Below are 21318 nucleotides of genomic sequence, written 5' to 3' on the forward strand. Positions count from 1 at the left end.
GCCTTTGGAATTATAAACATTTATTTTTAAAATTTATAATGAATAAAAAGTAAAAAGGTAAACCGTTTAATTTAAAAATAAAGACACCTTCAAAAACAGGTTATGTGTAGTGTCTTCAATAAAATATTAAAATATGCTCATAAAATTAGATCAGATTCACATATAAAATAGCATAGGTAACATAAATATAAATCTCATTTCTTTTCTGCTACTTCTGTATTGTAAATTTGCAAGGACTAAAAAATCTTCTATTTAAAATGTCAAGTAGTGTGTTATGTTTTTGATCACTATTACTGATTTACTGTTTGATAATATTTTTTTATTAACATTTTTATTATATTTTTCCTCAGATTCAACTATGCCTACAAAAATAAGAGAGATGAAGGCTGCAAAACGTCAAAGACAGCAGGAGAAAAAAAAAATGCAGCAGTCCTCTAACAAAAAGATTTCTCAAGCGATGAAGAAAGCACCGGGTAAGAGCTCTAAATATTTCATAAAAAATATTTCAAATAAAAAAAATATTAGTACAGAAAATGTTTCAATCCATAACAACACAAGTAAATCAAATGGAAAGAAAAGGACAAATGAAAATGTTACTGCTAGAGCAAGAGATAAATCTGTGCATGATAGTAGAAGGAAACAACAGTTTACGGAGATTCGTAAACGAATGTTCCGTAACAGGATAATTGGCAATTTGTTAAAAAATATTAAGAAAGGTCAACAGAAATTAGTTTTTTATAGGAGAAAAAAAAAAGTTGAGAAAGTTATTGATCAGGCTTTTGAAATTAAACGTAAGTTATTTATTTTGATAATCAATAGAATTAGGAAGCTAAACAAGGCAATTTTTGATTTCAAAAGAAATAGTAGATGGAAGAGAATAGTTAATCGTAGTAATTTTTGTGAAGTTTTTTCTGGAGAATGGATACATAGTTCAAGCTGTGAGGCATTTTTTAATGAAGAGAGTTATTTCCAGGATAATGATTTGGTGCATGCAGTTGACATCAGTGGTCGTGCTTATGAAGTGAAAGATGGTTGTCCAGTTGAAAAAGAAAAACTTGTGACAACAGAGGCAGAAGAGTTGTTAGGTAATGAGGTTTTAGGAAGACGTGCTAAGGGTCCTGTGTACACCTGGAAGTGTAGTAGTATTTGCAGTGTGCGACAGGATTCTATCAATTTGCTTTGTGATTTTGTACGGTCATTTAACAAGAAAAGTTTGAAGCAGAAAATGAGGTTGTTGCAAGAATTAGATCCTTGCAGAGTGAGAGAAGTGACAGGTTTGCATGGTCATTCACTGGCTTGTCTTTCCAGGAGAGTATGCCAGAGTGTTTTTCATCATTTCAGGATGCTAGCAGTGCATCATAACAAAGTGAGGAAGTTAGTTAGACTGTTGTATTATGCTAAGAGTCCAGCAATTATGCTGAAACAATTATGTGCTGCTCTTCTGCATGGTTCTGAAATAGATGTGAGGAATATATGTGAAGAAATTGAGTTTTGTTACTTTGGAAGTAAAGAGGAGAATGTTGAAATTGAGCAAGAAATAGAGGGTCATTTGGAAGATACTGTACATGTTTCCAGTACAGATAATTTCCAGAGGGAAATTGCGACGTTTGACATGAAATCAAGTGAGAGGCCTAATTTCACTTGTGTGTGTTGTCGACGCACTTATTATAAGAATCAGACTAAGTTAGTGGATTTATATGCAAAAAGTGAAAGGGAAAATAATAGTGAATGGAAGGATTTTGCAACATACTTGATGGTAGAAAATTGTTTTGATTTGGGATTGGATCAACGTGTGTGTACTTATTGTTGTAACAAATTAAAACAAAACCAGATGCCTGCTAGAGCAGTTCATAATAATCTGGAATTGGTTGAGATTCCTTCTGAATTGAAGGACTTAAATACTTATGAATCTATTTTGATTCAAAGTATCCATCCCTTTCAGGCTATTGTAAGAATGGAGCCAAAGACAGGGAAATTGCCTCCATCAGATTTACAGAGAGGATTAAAGGGAAGAGTTGTTTATTTGCCTCTAGATTTGAAGAAAAACATTAACACAATTGGAGTAGAAAAAGTGGAAGAGGAACCTCTGGTTATCTTAGTTAATGGGGTTCCGACAAAGAATAAGAAAATATGGCAAGATTTAGTAGATGTTAGGAAAGTTAAAAAGGCAACATTGTATTTGAAAAAAAATAATAAATACTATAAGAATGTATATGTTGAAGAAGAGGAAGTAAGTGAGGAAGAGGATAGCGATTTGTGTGCTGGTCAAATTGAGAAAGTAGAACTCTCTACTAGTGAGGAAATATATGAACATTATAGTGTTCATCCTTTGCATTCAAAGGAAGTCATGGGGAATGCTATTGAGTTGTTTCAAATGAAACAAGCCAAAGGGAGTCCCATTAGTGTTTGGGAGCAAAGTTTGGAAGCTCGGTGTTTCCCACAGCTTTTTCCAACAGGTCAGGGAGGAAGATATGATGAGCGACCTCATCAAATTCCTGCTTCTGAATACCGGACTTTGCGATTGTATGCAGGAGATGCTAGGTTTCGACAATGCATTCCATATTTGTTTCATCTCCTGTTTGAAAGCGATCTGTCTGGACTGTCATATGCAGTGAACCACATCTTGAAAAGTGGTATACACATGCAAAACATCTCGGCAAGTGATTTTATGGATAAAGTGAATGTCCAAGATAGTATTTTGGATTCTCACCTGATTAATCTCATGGCGTGTCAGCGTGGTACTAATGAGTACTGGTACCGTCGTCATGGTGATTTAAAATGTATGCTGAGGAACTTAGGTACTCCCACATGGTTCCTCACTCTGAGCTGTGCCGAGTATGGCTGGGAAGACTTACTTGAATTTCTACGAGAGGCAAATGCTAACGTAGAAAACATCGAATTCAAGACACCCGGAGAACTGTGCTCTTTGGATCCAGTCAATGTATGTAGGTACTTCAATCATAGATTTGAAGCTATGATGTCTTTCATCATGAATAAGAAGAATCCACCTCTTGGAGAGGTGTTGGATTTCTTCTGGAGAAAGGAGTACCAAGCAAGAGGTGCTCCTCATATACATATGTTGCTGTGGATCAAGGATGCACCTAAATTTGGAACGGATCCAGATGACTCAGTGATGAGTTTCATCCAACAGTATTCTACGTGTGCTGTTCCAAACGCAAAGGAGAAGAAAAGCCTAAGAGAAAAAGTTCTGCGTTTCCAAAGCCATCGATGTGGAAAGTACTGCCGTCGTAAATTCCGAAACAAGGACAAGTTCTACACTAAATGTCGTTTCGGCTATCCACGACCGGTGATTTCTAAAGGAAGAGTAAACAGTTTGATGTCTTCGCTGCGACACAATGTCATGAAGAAATCACCTAAAAACACTTACAATTTGAAGAGGAACGAAGAGTCCAAGTACATCAACGACTACAACCCGGTGATTTTGTCCATGTGGAATGCTAACATGGATATACAGTTTGTGGCTGATAACTGTATGGCTGTGGCTCGGTATGTGACGTCTTACATCACCAAAAAAGAGAAGACAGAATTGAAGGATATGTGGGAGGACATTTCCCATGAAAAGAGCCTCAGCAAGAAGTTGTACAGTTTCAGTCTGAAGATGTTGTCGCATCGAGAAATCGGAGCGTACGAATGTTCTGACCGGTTGTCTTCAGCAAGTCTCTATGCCAAGTCCAGGAGTATCGTTTGGGCGAGTCTTGGTCTTGCTGCAACGCGTAATCGAGTTCTCAAACCTGTGCGGGAAATTGAGTATTTGGCGGAAAAGGAGCCAAACAGTACCGACATTTTGAAGACCAACATGTTGGATACATATTATCCAAATCGAAGCAGTCACCTCGAGAATGTTTGTCTGTATGAGGTTCTGCAAAATTACATGTTCAAGAGGAACATCAAAGAAGATACTGAGAAAGGAGTGTATGCTGTAATAGGAAGTGAGGGATGTCTGGTGAAGCAAAGAAAATGCCACTTGATAAACCATCGAAAATTGAGTGGCGAATCTCCTGAAAAAAAGGAGTTTTTCTATTTAGCACTTTTGCAACTTTTCAAGCCTTGGCGTGCAGAAGAGGAACTGCTTGGAGATTTCCTCTGTTATGAAGACTCTTTCAATGCCGCCAAGGAGACCATAGAATGTCCTGCTTTTCCCAAATATGTAGAAATGTTGAATGCGGAAATTGAGCAGGAAGCAACAATTGCAGCCGAGATTGCCAGAGACAGTTCTCAGGACAGTCAGAGTTCTGCTTCATTGAGTCAGGATCCACTAGGAGGACCTCTTATTGAAAATGAAGCTGCCACTGCTATGAATGAGGTGGAAAGAGCCATGGCACATGCTCAAGAGGATGTGGTTAACTTAGAAGAGTTGGAAAGGCAACTCAACGTTGAGCAGAGGAAAATATATGACGAAGTTACCATGCAAATTGATCATGGATTAAGTCATGATAAGAAAGAGTGCTCATGTACGTCGTTGAAGCCTGTCCGACTGTACGTGAGTGGAGAAGCGGGAACTGGAAAAAGTTTCCTCATTAAAGCAATTTCATGCTATTTGCAGGAAAGGACAGAGTCATCGCTGTCTTGTGTTGTCACTGCTCCAACTGGACTGGCAGCACATAATATTAAAGGGATTACTTTACATCGTTTACTGATGCTGCCAGTGGAGCATGACAACAAATTAGAATATCACAAGCTATCTGGAGATGCTTGTTTTGAAGTTTCAAGAATCTTGAGGAAAATGAAACTTCTTATCATTGACGAAGTAAGCATGGTTTCCAATGTCATGCTTGCCTTTGTGCATTTGAGGATGCAAGAAGTTCTCAAAACAGAGTATGATGTGTTATTTGGTGGCAAACACATCATTGTTTTCGGAGATCTTCTGCAGCTGACACCAGTGAAAGGGCAACCTGTGTTCAAAATGCTCACGCATGAAGATACCAGGAAGTGCCTAGGCAGCATTGGCAACGTCAATATATGGTTAAACTTCAATTATGCTGAACTGCATGAAAATATGCGTCAGGCAAAGGATGAAGTTTACAAGACTATTCTACAAGATGTTAGAATTGGAAAAGTGACCGAGCATGGAAAAGAAGCTTTACATGCACGATTACTGTCAAATTTATATCCAGAACAAGATGTTGTGCCTGAGAATATTTTTCAGAAAATTACTGATAAGAAATCTGGAATATGTTTGATGCCAACTCTTGCAGAATGTGCCAAATTTAACAACAAAATGTTGCATTTAGAAAAGCAAGAGATTGTGAAAGTGGAAGCTATTGATAGAGTACAGCATATGGGATCAACAATTATTTTGTCTGAGAATCTGAAATCAAAATTGGATTCATTAGAGAAGACTATATCTAAAACTGCAGGTTTTGAAAAGACTCTGAATGTGTGCTTGAACTGCCGTATAATTTTAAGAAGGAATTTACATGTTGAAAGAGGTCTGGTAAATGGATCAATGGGTAATGTTGTTGATTTTGTGAAATACAGAAATAGAGATGGAATTGAATTTTTAAAAATTAAATTTGATGGCATTGAGGAAGTACAGCTAATTGCTCGTTGTTCTGCTAGATTTTTGCTTGTAAAAGACTTATATGTTCGCCGTAAGCAGTTCCCTGTTTGCTTGGCATATGCGGTGACAATTCATAAATCGCAAGGTTTAAGTGTAGACACTGCATTGGTGAATATTGGCAGTTCTGTGTTCAAGGAGGGTATGGCATATGTGGCATTGTCACGAGTTAGAACTTTATCGGGATTGTACTTGATTGAGTGTGATGTCAGAAACATTTGTGCAGATCTAGATTGTGTTAAGGAATACAATAGGTTAAGAAGAGAGTATGCGCCACATTTGCCTCAGTTTCCTTTGTTTGAGAAACGTCTGGTAGGCCGGAAACGAAGAAATGAGAACAATACTGGGGAGGTTGTAGCAAAAAGACAAAAAGTGAATGAACCTAAAATTACAAGCAGAAACAAAGAGGATTCTGTTGAAGATGTTGTTGGTTTTCAGTTTGAAAACAGTTCTGGTGTCAACTGCTATGCTAATGTAGTAATGAATGTTTTGTTTTCTCTAAAAAATGTAAAAGAAGAGATTGTGGTCAATTCTGATCAAAGATTTTGCAGTTTGTTGAATTCTGTGTTAGAGAAATGTAGCACAGATAGAACAAAAATAGAAAGTGTGTCTGAAATTCGAAACCTGTTAGACAGATGTTCAGGGCAAACACAATTCTCTCAAAATATTCAGCAAGATTGTCAGGAGTTTTTAATGTATATGCTTGATGTATTACATGCTGAAGGTGTAGATGTAGATCAGCTGTTTGGGCTTTCTTATCAATGGCAGCATGACTGCGAGAACTGTATGGTATCAAGTACTACTAGTGTAGACTCAGAAAGATTTATATATTTAACTTTGCCAGACAGTAAATCAGTCTCCTTTAATAAGCTAGTAAAAGCTGCTAATCACAGCATGGAGTGTAGCCAATGTAAATCTGAAATGATGTCCACATTATTTATACGAAAATATGGCCAGTACGTCATTTTAATGTTCCAACGATGTAGGCCTGATGGAACAAAATTGACAACTTTAATAAAAAAATTTGTAGCTTCGCAGTTGTCAATATCAGGAAGGACTTTTGTAACTACAGCAATTATATATCATGACGGCCCTTCAATATCATCAGGACATTACACAGCTTATTTAAAGTCTAGAAATGGCTGGTCATTCTGCAATGATTCTGTTTTAATTTTCAAAAAAAAATTGCCGTATGACCTTAAAAACTCTTACCTGGTGTTTTTAAAACCAAAATTTTAGGAAAATAATCTCGGGATATGATCTGTGGAATTTCAAGAAGTTCTAATGGCTCCTACACAATTTGGCCTTGAGGATAAGTGTAGTTCAGAGACATAACTTCTAATCAAAGGATTGGACATTATGGAGATGTATGTGCACTTTAAATGAGTTCAGAAAAATTGTTTCTTTTCATAAGCTAATTGAAGCAGCCAATCAAAACATGGAGTAGAGGGAATGTAAGTCTGCAATGCTGTCTACTGTTTTACATTGCTTTGTGATTAAAAGTGATGTAGAGAATTAAATAATTGTAGTACTCATAGAGGTAGTGTAAGTCTGCTTCATATTAAGCAGTATCAGTGTCATAGGAAATGTAGAACATGACTGACCAAGAAGGGGAAGATATTATTATTCCAGGATTGTGAAAATGATCTTCAACATTTTAATTCTGAAAGTTGCGGAAATGCCAAATGATGGGATTGGCTTACAAGAAATCCAAGAGTTATAAATATCTCTGACTAGATTTGGCCTTGTGGAAAATAGTGGTAGAGAGCAAGAAGTCATTTATTGCATGTAACGTGTTTTTAAAAACGATGGAGGTTTTCTTTCAGAAAGTGGCGGGCTGAAAGTAATAACAGCACAAAAGAGTGTAAGCTGTTTATAGGACATCCTTGGACGTCATGGAAAGTAAGTTAACTTTAAGGAGTTCTGAATTTTATTTTCTGATGTTGTATGGGTTTTTTAAACACAATCATTTTGATTGTGTTTTTTTTTCCCCGCTGTTACATGATGAATACCTTCAAGTCACTGTTTTTAGTGAATTTTGATACATTCTGAGAACAGCAAAAATAAACCATTTAACATGTATAATTAATTCTGTACTGTTTGCATTTATGATGTATATGTAGAACTGTGTAGGAGGCATGGAGAAGGTGAGTTTTCTGTAAGTGTTAAATTTATTGTATGCAGTGCTGCACTTCTACGTAATCTTTCATATGCTGGACTACATCTGCACAATGAGATACCTAAGCAAAGGAAACACAAGTGATGTGATTGTGAAATGAGCAAAATAAATTGCACATATTTCAATTACATCACTTGAGTTTCCTATCATTACGAATCACATTGTGCAGATCAAGTTTAGGTCTGTCCAGGGAAACATAGGAGGTTTCTACTTTGTTGAAGAGTGCAGTGGACATGACTCACTTCATTAGTAGACTTTCACAGATATTATCTCCTCTGTACACTTCAACAAGTGTAAATCTCATCTTGAACTCTGAGTAGGCCTCACCTCAAACAAATCTCTGGATAGGAGACATGTTATTGGCATACTGAAGCGACACTTTTCTGAAACAAGAGCAATGCAAAAGATGCACCATGTTTTAAGATAGTCCTCACTTCATCTGCATCAAGATACTGTTAGTTTAAAATGTATATCTTTAGCATTGTGTAGAGGACCTGGAGAAGCAGAAGCTTCTGTCAGTGTCAAAGTTGTTGAAAAACTATTTGTCCTTCAATATTTTCCCTTGTCTTTTGTAATTTTTAAATACATATTTTAATTTTTTTTTAAATGTTGGTTCTCTCTTTCACAGATTGAAAGTATAGAAATAAAATGTGATTAATTTAACAGCAATTACAAGGTAAATAGTTGTACTCTTTTCGTTACATTTCTATCACATTCACCTACTATTAGATCTACTGCTTCACTTCTTTAATCCTCAGTTTCCTGCCTTTGCTACTTTCCTCATTCCTTTCTCTATTACCTATTTACTCAACTCCTTCCACTCTTTTTCTCAGTCCCTCTGTTCTCATAGTTCCTCAGTCTTGTTCACTCACTCCATCTCTATTACTCTTAGTGTCTGTGAATTACTTTCCCAACTTTTTTTTTTTGGGGACCGCTTCCTGGGAAGTTGCCCGGTTCGCAAACCAGCAGCGTTATGGCAGTCCACCATTTTGTGTTTCGTTCGAATCAAGATACAAGATGGAGGGCAAATAATGTTCAGAATAGGTAGAAGGGGGCACGGTAGATGTATCTTGACCCCCTTGGTTTTCTGAGGGTGGCTCAGGAGGACCATAGTTCTTCACTCTTGTTCACTCTCTCTGTTTCTATTAATGTCACTGTTCATGACTGATCAAAAAAATGTTTTTTAAAAAAGAACAGTAACTATAAGGGAAGGAAATAGACAGTTATGTTAAAAGAAAGACAGCTAAAGGGAGTAAACTAACGATACTGTTACCTACAATCCACTGCTGTTGATGTTACTGACCATGTCATGAATGATGTAATATGTGAAATCATCAACAGTGGATTGTAGGTAACAGTATCCTTATTTTACTCCCTAGAGCTGTCTTTCTTTTAACATAACTGTGTATTTCCTTCCCTTATAGTTACTGTTCTTTTTTAAAAAATATTTTTTTGGTTAGCTTCCGGTACGCGTACCGGGTAGCGCTCCGGGAGCGAACTAAGAGAAATACAGGTTGGCAGAGTTCCAAATTTTCTACTAATTTTTTTATAATGGGGAGTTAGTTCTGAAAAGAACTTTTTTTTTTATGTTTTTGTTGTTTTATATTTTTTTTAGTATTTTTTGAACATTTTTTTACTTTTTTTGTATTTTCTGAACGTTTTTAAAAATTTTTTGGTTTTTTTGGGGGGGGGGGAAACAAAAACGATCCATTATAAAGGGCTCAACAGGAGCAAAAAAAAAAAATGAATTTATTTTTTGGTGCGTTTTGTGCAAACATTAATATGATTTTGAATTGCTCGCAAAATCAAAGTGATGCTACTTTCTCTGTAGCAGATGAAAGCGCCACATTCCACGCACACTTGTTTTACGTGACCAAACAACATTTGGATGTTTGCAATCACCTCCCTCGCCTCTGGTCCCGACACCTCTGGAACCACCGATCTTCTTGCCATTTGGAGGGGATGTTGTTGTTGGTCACGTAGCTGGGCAGCACTATAGTTATTTGGGTGCCACCTACTCATATGCCGATGCATAGTATGATTCCCATAACTATATTTTTTATCGGTGCCCCTTGACAATCTGTCACCGCATATGCGGCAAAACACGTAACGAGCATTCACTTTCTTTTGCCCCTTAGGAATTCTGTAGAATTGCCAGATATAATTCTCCTGTCGATTGTACCTCCTGGGCTCCTCTGGCAAAAACTCATGCTCTTCCTCCTCTTCCTGTTCTTCCTCTTCTTGCAGAATTACTTCTGCAGGTGGTCCTCTCTTTCTTGGATTTGGTGGAGGTGGTGGGCTAGCACCAGCTGAAGCTACTAATGAAGCCATCACAAAGTCTCAATAAAGGGTCTTTCTCTCACCAAGATGAAAGTCAGAGTGATGAAAGAAGGAGGGGTTTTCATCATTTGGGAAAAACAAAAGTTCTAAACCAATGACAAGTGTCCATTTTAGATCACATGACCTTGTATTACATCATTAGGAAACCAAAAGTGAAATGAACCAATGAAAAGTGTTATTATCGAGTCACATGACCTGCTATGTTTACATTACGCGGTCGGCGCCGCGCCGCGGATCGCTTCCGGTTCGCGTACCGGTGCGCTTCCGGGTACGCAAACGTAGCACGTAATATGACGTATTACGCGAGAACGCGAAACGTCATGCTGACGCGAAGCGTCACCATGTTGTTTTGTAACGCGAGAGGTGCGCAAAAGGAACGTTTACCAGTTCGCGTACCGGGTCGCGCCTCCGGATTGAGCTAACGGGAAGCTAACCGGTACGCGTACTGGGAGCGAAACAAAAAAAATACAAAAAAAATTGTATAAAAAACATGTAAAAAATATTTTTCTTTTTAAAGAATAATACATTGTAAAGGTTTTGATATTAGCTATTAAAAAACCAATGAAATTCACTGAAAAAACCATAGGTTATAGACCATATATAGTTAGGAATTAGCATTTACAAAACCTTGAAAATTCACTGAAAAAACCATAGGTTATAGACCATATATAGTTAGGAATTAGCATTTAAAAAACCTTATTTTACTCACACAAAACCATTGAAATTCCATATATAGTTAGTTGCACTAACTATATATGGCGCACCCGCAATCCACTGCTGATCATGTCACATATTACATCATTCATGACATGGTCAGTGACATCACTGATGACATCACTGATGACATCTCAAATGACATCACTGATGACATCACTGATGACATCTCATTTGACATCATTCTTGTGCTAATACGATAAACCTCTTCAGACTCTAATATAACCTTAGATACACTCAGTGTATACAGACACTCACACACTGCCACTCATCCATGGAGTTACTCACACACCCAGTCAGTCATGCAAAGAAACAATCTCACCTCCATTTCTTCAACTATACAGTTAAACACACCTTACTTATTGAAACATATACTAACACATATTTACTCTCTTATACAATCCCTGATACAAGTTCACAATGATCGATACAACCACTCACTCATTCAGTGGCTCTCATGCACAGTTATTTATATATGCCAACTCTCACATGTACTGTGTTTTACATATGTACTTACTATGACATGTAGCATTGAGATATCCATTCACTCATCAATACACTCATGCACACAGTCAACTGCCCATGTAGCTGTTTCCACATGCACTCTTGAACTCATACACCTAGTGAATAAACTGCTCACACATCTATGCATAGAGTCTCACACCTTCCAGCCACCCCCACACAAACTCAATCTCCCATAGAAATACTTGGGCAACCAATTAATAACACATATAGCCTCTCGTATAGCTAATGATCAACACATGCAGCAGTTTACAGAACAACAGACATAATGATGCACAAATTAAGACAGTTTAGTCACTAACCCATGCATTCAGTGAGACACATTTAATCACTCACTCATACAGTCAGTCATGCACCTACTAAATCCTTCATCCAGACACTTATACATCCACTCAAGACATATTTTAACTTTACAGAAAAATACAGTCACTGGATGTTGTCATCAGTGATGTCATCAGTGATGTCATTTGAGATGTCATCAGTGATGTCATCAGTGATGTCACTGACCATGTCATGAATGATGTAATATGTGACATGATCAGCAGTGGATTGCGGGTGCGCCATATATAGTTAGTGCAACTAACTATATATGGAATTTCAATGGTTTTGTGTGAGTAAAATAAGGTTTTTTAAATGCTAATTCCTAACTATATATGGTCTATAACCTATGGTTTTTTCAGTGAATATATATATATATATACACACACACACATTTGTGTGCATATTAATTTGATCATAACTTTAGTACTATTTGATGAATTTGTATGAAAACTGGCCGAAATTGAGTATGTTCAGCTCACTATTAATTTATTCAAATTTGTTGTAATTCATCCATGGGAGATGGGGAGTCCAAAAGTGTACATTTAGTAATAAGTGTGAAACCATTTTACGAGTGAGCACGGAATTTGGCAAACCTTTATTTAGCATGTTTATTTTTCTCTTGGAATATCAGATTTTATGCAAATCAATCAAAGGGGAGCAAATTTAAAGGGGGATACAAAATGTTTAATGTGGTAATAACTTTTGTGCAATATCGCAGATCTGCATGAATTTTGTGATCGATCATCACGTTCTACTTTCTTTTAACTTATTGAGGTCCATGCAAATCCATCAAAGAGGGACAGAGTTAAATAGTGGGGGATTAAAAAAGTGCTAGTTTCCAAATAACCCTGGTTAATGAATCAGCATGATATGTGATAGGATGCTAGCAAGTAGAGCCCAGTGCAGAAATCTCAAGTTTCATACAGGTCTGATGAAGTGGCACGTGTAAGGCAAGGCAAAAAAATTATTTGATTTGCTAATATCATTGGCGCCATATCATCAACGGTTATGAATTCTGGCAGAATATTAGCATGTTTTACTTATGGGGCACAGTTCTGGGGAGAGAACAATAATGTGTTCATTTGCTATTAATTTTCTAACCTGTCGCAAAATACCAACCACTGATGCGCATGACCTTCAAGCATGTACCACAGCCTGGCCGGCAGCCTGGCTGGGTGTTTTACTTGTGGACCCTGTTTTAATAAGTTTGCAGATCAAACTTTGGGACCACAAACCCAAAATGGACAAGGGGAGCTAAAAGACTCTTTGTCCAATGGGGCCTGTTAATTTTAGATGTTGGTCCAGGCATTTGTTTACCCATCAAATGTGCGAAAGAACTGAAATTAGCCAGTTGCTTTTGCAATACATATAATACATAACGTACCTCACTGTTGAGTTTCATGAACAAAACACATTTTTAAAAACATTTATAGATATTTTACATAAATGTGTATGTATATATAACTTAACGCGTCATCTGTCGTAGCTGTTGGATGTGAAGGTTCTAATAAAACAACTTGCCTGGAATTTGTGGTCCGTCTCTCCTTCCTCGCCGCCACGAGTGGAAGTGGTGGGAGTTGCTGTTGTACACACATATATATATATATGAACACACATATAGGTATAAATATCAATAAATGTAAAGATGTGTTGTGTTCATGAGACTCGACTGTGAGTTATATATATATATATATATATATATATATATATATATATATATACATATACACATATACACACACATACGCACACATATGTATATGTTTTTGAAGAAGAAAGGAACTGAACAACACAGTCTTTTCTTCAATTTATGATTAAACACGTAGCATGAAGGGAGTGTATGTGTATTTTGAACCTGCCTACTTGAGCGGATGTTTATATTCTCCGACTCATTCAGCAGTCACAATTACAAACTGCCCATGAAACTTTCAATTTCTTCCCCCTTAGTGTTCGCTCTGTCTCGTTTGAGTATTTTCAGAAACAGAGGTTGCAATTATACTGACTTCCCTTCGGAAGCTCGGTCTGGCATGGAAGACCAGCCAAGGTTTTCATGCTGCTGTATTTCTGTGTTATGTTTACATTTCACCTGTGTTACTTCAGGGATAACAGACAAAACAATTGCTTTGTATTAGCATCAAAAGATGGATGACACAATGCAGACCTTTGTTATTTATTCCAAGAACAACTCAGCCTGTGTGCCTGCCTTTGAACTTGCAGCGGGTCTGCTAGCACAGCAGAACATCCCAGTGTTGTCAGAATAGAACATGAAGTTACTGTCATTCAACTGTGATGGAACGTGCCAGGCTGCTAAGTCATGAGAATGAACAACTACTTGTCCAGGTGTCTTCTGTTACAATGCCACATTAGACCCTATGCCCACCTCTGCGTCCACTCCAGCCCCACTTGAGTCCCATCCTGCTCAGTGTGCACATAACAATCAATCTTGCATCAAAGTGAATGCAATGTACTTAGTAGGATATCATGGAAACAGATGCTCAAGAGTGTTACAAGTAAAGATTTAAGTGGGTGAGTGTATTTTCTGCACCATGCACCAAGGCTTTATAAGAAGGTTCAACCAGTCGAGGATTAGCACATTTCAACATGATTTAGGGGTTAGAGCACAAACACAAGGCACTAGTCAGCAGTGCCCCAGTGTGCAGAGTCTGAAAATCAGCTATAAAATCAATTGAGCAAAAAATGGGGGTGACTATGCAGAAAGGGGTATTTTCTCACAAGAATGTTATGTACTTTGAGCAAGTGTTTGGTTGATGCCTATTTTCTGCATTTGGTGTTTTTTTCCTCTTTCTGTTCAGTGCCTGCCATTTTGATGCAGATAATTTGACATGGATGTGTGACATGCATGTCTGTTTAATGCCCCACCCAGCAAAGCTTTTTGCTTGATGTGGCATTGTAAAGACCCAGCTGACCATCATTGTTTTTAAAATATGCATTTGCTAATAGATCAGTGAGAACCCTCGACCCACTTTTTCCAGATTAAGTTGCCCCAATTGATATGCTCTCTTCTTTGTGTGTCTTATTTTACTTCCCTTCCTCTTTTTTCAATCTATTTGTCTTATTAGTTGACCTTGATCCTTGACCTTGGTCTGTTCCTGGTTATTTTCTTCCATCTATACATTGACCAGAGTCTCCATCATGTCTTGGTTCAAGCATTGATGCATACTGTGTCTGACAAACACGGCACATCTGATGACTCGAAAGTGTTCCATTTGAAGTAATGATATCATTAGAAGAGAGTACCCACACAGGACTGGTATTGACCTAATGCAAAGCTGTTCTATCTCAACTGCTTGAAATATAGGTCAGATAATCACTTGATCGTTGTTTAAGAATGCACCAAAATAATCTCCGAGTGCAAAGGAAAGTGTGAGGGGCTGGGTCTTTGTTTCTCCCCCTTCTGCCCATCTCATTCCCTGTATATGCCACCTCTTGTCCTCTTCTCTATATATGATAATTCAGCATTATGCCAGGGTTCGCAGAAAGGACATCACCCACCCTTTAACCCATGATGAGATCACAGGTTTGACCCGTTGAACTGTCCTTACCTCCTCACCAGCCCCCTGTTTACAACTATTAGTTTAGGATTAGACAAACAAGTTGAAACAACATAGGAAAATATATCTTACAGAGTTATGTTTCCTTTGAGTTCCCGCTGTTACCTTCTTGAGAGCGGTGCCAGTGGTACTTAGGTGCAAGGTAGGAATAGTAGCTGCTACTCCTGATTACCCTTAATTAACATCCATGTTTTTCTCCCTTCCTCTGCAACCTCTCTATTTTTCCAGCTATTTTGTCACTCTCTCTCATGCTGCTAATCCACTCACTGTTTCCACCAGTTCTATATACCTATCTCCATAGCAGGTATCTATTCTGTTTCCCCCTTTATGTTAGCAACTTGATTTACATGTTGCAGTGGTATGAAATAACATCACTGAGGTGTTAAGTGACTATCAGCACACATCCCATTCAGAAGAGGGTGCGGTAGCTTTATTCTTGCATGATAACAAGTGAGACAGCCTTACGAGGGAATCAAAAGTTCATAATGCTATTAGGCCCCTGCCTTTGGTGAACATCTATTCGAGGATGACCTCTTATGGGTATGGCAGCTGTTTCAATAGTAGTTAATACTTCAGCATATCCACTTGTTTGACTGCTAATATGGGAGTCCACAACACGTGAATCATTTATATTGGGGATACTAATAGGCTTTCTGAAACCAAGCTGGATCATATGGACTTATTATTCTGTTGAACAGGTGCTATCAGATATCAATGAAGGTCCCTGTAGATACGTTGGTTAGCATGATCCACAAACCTTTACATCCCAATTAAACTAGGTTTACACTAGGTCGACTCTTAACTGCGAGCACTCATTATATCATTAAAGCTCTACATCTAGTGGAAAAAATGATTCTCCCTTGGAGGTACTTTTTAAATTTAAAGAAGGCATTCAACCTGGAGAACTGGGAATTCTGTTATGAAGGAAATGAAATTGGCTTTCTAGCTAACTTGATTGATGCTTTCAGTCTCTCAGGGGCGGATGACTGAATCGGTTATGAAGGGTGGAAATGTAGATAGAATTAACATTCAATAGGTACCGAAGATGGTTGCTTCCATTCCATGTTATTTTTTGTAATTTTTCGGGAACCACGGGGCATATTACCAAGGGTGGCGATAGGCAATTATCGCCGGTTTAGCGGCCGTTTTCGGCCGCTAAGCGGCGATAATTCTAACGCTCTATTAGCAAGCTGTTGCTAACAGCAGTTGGCGACAGCTTGTAGGTGATAGCGAGCGGTTTGGGGCCCGCTTTGCATGTCAGTGATATTTATCGCTAATGACATGCAAAGTGGGCGTACCCAACCTGTTAGCGACTGAAAGCAGTCGCTAACGTCTCTATCGCCTATTAGCAAGGCAGGCGTAGCGATGGAAATATTCCCACTATCGCCAAAAACTAACACCTGCTCAGACCAGTTCTTAGCCATGTTATCCAATGGGAGGTGGATAACATGGCTAAGAGCATTTCGTCGCTAATGCGTGAATATCGCTGTATTCTCAGCGATATTCACGCATTTTGCCGCTATAGCTGGATATTTTAGCACAATGGAGAAAAACGTTGCTAATAGAATGTTTTCTCCGCTAACATATCCAGCGATAGGCAGCGATAAAAAAATCGTCGCTAAGCCTATTTAGCGATAATTATCGCTACTTGTTGGTAATATGCCCCAGAGTTCTCTATGTATCATGAAGGACCAGGGGATAAAAGCTGGCATCAATCCTGAAGGTACCTTCAAAATAAGTGTCTATGCATACAAAATTGACCTCTTTCTGGAGCCAGAGTTTATTTACTGTGGCAGTTTCTTTATAGTAATAAATGAAGGAATGAAGGAGCCATTTATAAAGCTCACAGCTGATAGACAGATGTCCCTGTGCTAAAATGAATGATTTTGTTTAGGATTTTGATTGCCAAATTAATTGCAAAAACGAAATCTTATGAGAAGTTGGAGACAAATCAATAAACCTTCAGAAACAACTGGACATATTTGATTTTTGCTTGGATAAATGTCAACATATATCCTTTTTGGCATTTAGGGTGGTTCATCTTATTAAGTTGATAGTGAATTTGCAACGCCTGCTTAGCTTCAAACTGTTCCTGTTGTATATGAGAAAGTTAAAATAATCAACATTAATGTTATAAGATTATTTTGCAATGTAAAGGCTGTTGACTGCACAATACAAGCTTTTCTCGGATGGGGTTGCGTTTGAAAATTATTTTCTAGTAGCGATGGCTCAGCTACATGAATGTTCATCAAAACCGAACACAATTCACTTTATAGTGCCATCCTCCTAGAAAACGTATTTGGGTAAGCAGGTTTGTATAGCCACATAAACAAATATAGAGACACCAAAGAAAAGAGTCTAGAGGCAGATGTAGTAAACAAATTTTACAAAAAATGGTCTCAATTGAGCATTACATTTTGCAAAAAGTATTTAATTTTGCAATGTGACCTATACGAATAGGTGACATGACAAAATCTCCACTCACAGGAGGTCACAGAAAACCTGTATAATGAATATTAATTCTGGCATGCCGCGCTATGTGTGAACCCCTCTGATTGGCCCCCTGTGATTGGTTACAAAGATAGGCATGGTGGCCTCCAAGGAATAGCAGGCCACCATCCCTGTGTTTGCACATCCAAATAGTACTTTTTTCTTTTTAAAGTAGCCCGTATTTCTCAAAACAACCGGTGCGGCTTTAAAGAACATGCTGTTTGAGAACATATCAATGGAAGCAGGGAGCGGTCTCCTGGACTACTGCCTGTTCCCCCACGGGTTGCCTGACACAATTCCCAAAGGAGAAGATGTCTAAAGGGGACCGTATCCCCTTTGTGAATGTGTTACCTCCTGCTTTGAGAAGTCGGTATCTATTCAATAGTTTGTGACCATACTTGCAGTCGCAAACTATTGATATGTAAGATAGTAAATCACAAGGAAGGAATGCCTATTTCATGCCTATTCATGCGGGAAATTGTTTGCCAAGTTTAAACTACTGGACAGAGGATCATAATCTTCTACCCCGGTACAAACTGGATTTAAGAGCAAAGTGTTTCAATGTCGACAATGGCCTAGCACTATGAATGATTTTAGATAAATACACAACCCATAGGAATCAGCATATTTATGCAGTCTTTGTTGATTTCTCTAGTGCGTTTGACTGTGTGGGCAAGTCTTTTATAGGTACAATTGACCGATTTATGCATTCCCCTTTATTTGTTGACCCTAGGGAGCAAGTTACATACGTCTACTTGAGTACGTATCCAACTAGGAGGGTTTGGTAAATATTCTAAAGGCCAAATTGTTGGAACTAGCCTGAAACAAGGATGTCCATTAGTCTCAGGTTTGTTTTATTTATATACTGCGGACTTACCCAAGGTGGCAGCACAGTGCCAGTCCTTCGACTCTATATTAGGGAATTAAGAAATAATAATAATAATGTATGTTGATGATCTCATATTGTTAGAAGTAACTCTCAATGGCCTATGGAGAAAGCTTGACAATCTTCTAATGCAAGAAATAACTACCTCATAAATATTAGCAATAAAAGAAAGATTGTTGTCTATTCGAAAGGGCACATAAAGCTCATATTTAAGTGGCAATTGCACAGGCTTCTACTGTAGGTCGGTACTAAGTGTAAATTGAAGGATTATATTTCTTCCCAAAAGGGCTACTGGCACTCCATGCCTCTATGGTTAACCGAAGCATACAGGCTGTTAGAAATGGTAGTCTTGGTTGGCTGAGGTATTCACCCGGGCCAGGCATGAACCAGCTTGGGGTAAGCTAGATAAACATTAAAAGATAACCTGTGCTCACCCTCTAGTAGCTAGGCACAGAGAAGTCAGGCTTATCTAAAGAGGCAATGTGTAAAGTATTTTTGCAACACACACAGTACCGCAATTAATACACCACAAAAAGGCTCCACACAGGTTTAGGAAAATAGAGAATATTTATCGGAGTAAAACAAGACCAAAATGACAAAAATCTAATCGGTAGAAGTTGAGAGATGAATTTTTAAAGATTAAATAGAAAAACAGTGCTTAGAAGTCACTAGTGGTCAAAAGATTCATTGAGGTTGAGAGGGACTGGTGAAAATCCAAAGTTAAGGCCAACTGCGATGGGGAACAAGCAGGGTAGATGACCCACACAAGGACCGCTGAAAAAGTATCTTGGATGGAGCAAAGCGTCAACACTGAAGGGCTTGATGCATCGATTTTTCCACGCAGTCAGGTTACTGTATCGTTGTCAAGGTTCATGGAGGTGAAGTCAATGCATTGTCGTCGACTGTTCAGAGCCTCGTCGTAGGGCCGCACAGGCTATAGAACTGATGTCATCATACAGCGTCGGAGGGCAATGCGTTGGTTCCAATCGGTGCAAACGTGATGATGCATCAGATTTGCAGCAAAACTGCTGCAGAACCCACTTCTGAGGCCCAGAACTGGAGATGGCATTTCAGGCAAGAAAGAGTCACAGATGGTAAAGTCCAACAGCACAAGCACTATTACAGCCTATTGTGTCCCTGAAACTTCAGAAAACAGAAGGCATGCCAGAAAGTCCTTGGAGATCACTTAGAGGGAAGGCAGTCTCCAGATTTCCACACACACACACAGATTTCCTTCAGCAGAGTCGAGTCAGGGAACAGCAGGGAAACAAGCGTAAAAGCAGTTCTTTCAAAAAAGCTGTCCAGTTGAGTCCTTTAAGCAGCACAGTAGTCCTTCTTACATAGGTTTACTTCAAGATCCAGAAGTGTCTGGTCTCATGGGGCCAGAGACCCTGTACTTATATCCACAAGTGTCTTTGGTGCGGAGGTTGACTTTCAAGGAGCTCTCTGAAGTACACAAGGATCCCTTTAAACCCAGTCCTGTCTGCCAGGTTATCACTCCTTTGTGTATGGACTGGACACTACCTATTGAAGTGTAAGTTTGAGCCTCTCCTTTTCCTCCCTGCCAGGATCACCCATCACAATGCAGATTAATGCAGATGAGTGCTCAGAGTGCAGATGAGCCTTGCCTTCCTGTGTCTGTGGCTGTCTAGGGGGAATGCATAAAGTGTAGCTACCAACCAACCGAAATATGTATTGGACACAGGCTATCAGGCGCAAAGAACAATAAGTATAGAGAAATGTCCACTTTCTAAAAATTGCATTTCTAAAGCAGTAATGTTAAATCCAACTTCACCAGTAAGGAGGATTTATCGTTACCATTACAAATTTATGAAACATGAAAAAGCTCCTCATCTCTGATCAGGAATTACTGCTTAAAATTGAATTAAGGAGTTCCCAATGCCGGCCTATGAGCGGAGTAGGCCTCACAGTAGTATAAAACAAAATCGGCTGTTTATCAATACAAGGACATGCAAAATATAAAGGGACATTTCCTACCTTTCACTTACATAGCACCCTGCTCTTACGGTTACCTAGGGCCTACCTCAAGTGTGTGTGACCTATATGTAATAAAAGGGGAGTTTAAGGCTTGCAAAGTAGTTTTAAATGCCAAGTCGAAGTGGTAGTAAACTGCACACAAAGGCACGGAAGTGCCAGATATTTTTTAAAGGGAAAGGTCAGTACAGTCCAGTCAGCAATGTTATTCCATTTTCAGCTGTAACTGGTAAGGTTTGTGATCACTTATTTAGTTTTTTCAGTATGTTACTAGAAATTTAGAGGTTATGGAAGATTCAATTATCATATTTAACCTTGACTCTAAATATATAATTTGTGCAGGATAGGGGTTTTCAACTCTTAATCAACCAGATAGCTGTGACTGTGACACCTTCTACTAGACGTTTGCACAGGTTCTGAATGTACTACTCTTATTTGCACATCATATTGTGACATTTTAGGATGAGTAGGATTTTAATACTGTAAAAGTGGATATAATATTATTGTCCTGATTGTGCTACTAGGCACTTGGAGATCGGGGATTGTCGTTGCATAATATTATTGTTCTCTATCCTCTTTGGAGGTTAAGATGATAATTTTAAATGTTGTTAATTTAACTAAATAAATCGTAATTTAGCTATAATCTTTTTTAAATCACATATACAAAACTTGATAATTTAGTCAACTTAAAAAAGCATGAGCATGTGACCTCTGATCCAAC

General features: G+C 38.3%; 1 protein-coding gene and 1 long non-coding RNA gene across 2 annotated transcripts in view; both read left to right on the plus strand.

Moving 5' to 3' along the window:
• SEMA5A (semaphorin 5A) overlaps positions 1 to 21318 on the plus strand; it is a 1863338-nt gene that overhangs the window by 1182233 nt on the left and 659787 nt on the right. The window lies entirely within an intron of this gene.
• On the plus strand, positions 350 to 8433 carry LOC144827414 (uncharacterized). Its single transcript, XR_013610175.1, has 3 exons — positions 350 to 473; positions 7405 to 7480; positions 8386 to 8433. It is a non-coding gene; the product is annotated as an uncharacterized LOC144827414 (long non-coding RNA).

The sequence above is a fragment of the Lissotriton helveticus genome, chromosome 4_1 (assembly GCF_964261635.1).
Source record: "Lissotriton helveticus chromosome 4_1, aLisHel1.1, whole genome shotgun sequence".
Lineage (NCBI taxonomy): Eukaryota > Metazoa > Chordata > Amphibia > Caudata > Salamandridae > Lissotriton > Lissotriton helveticus.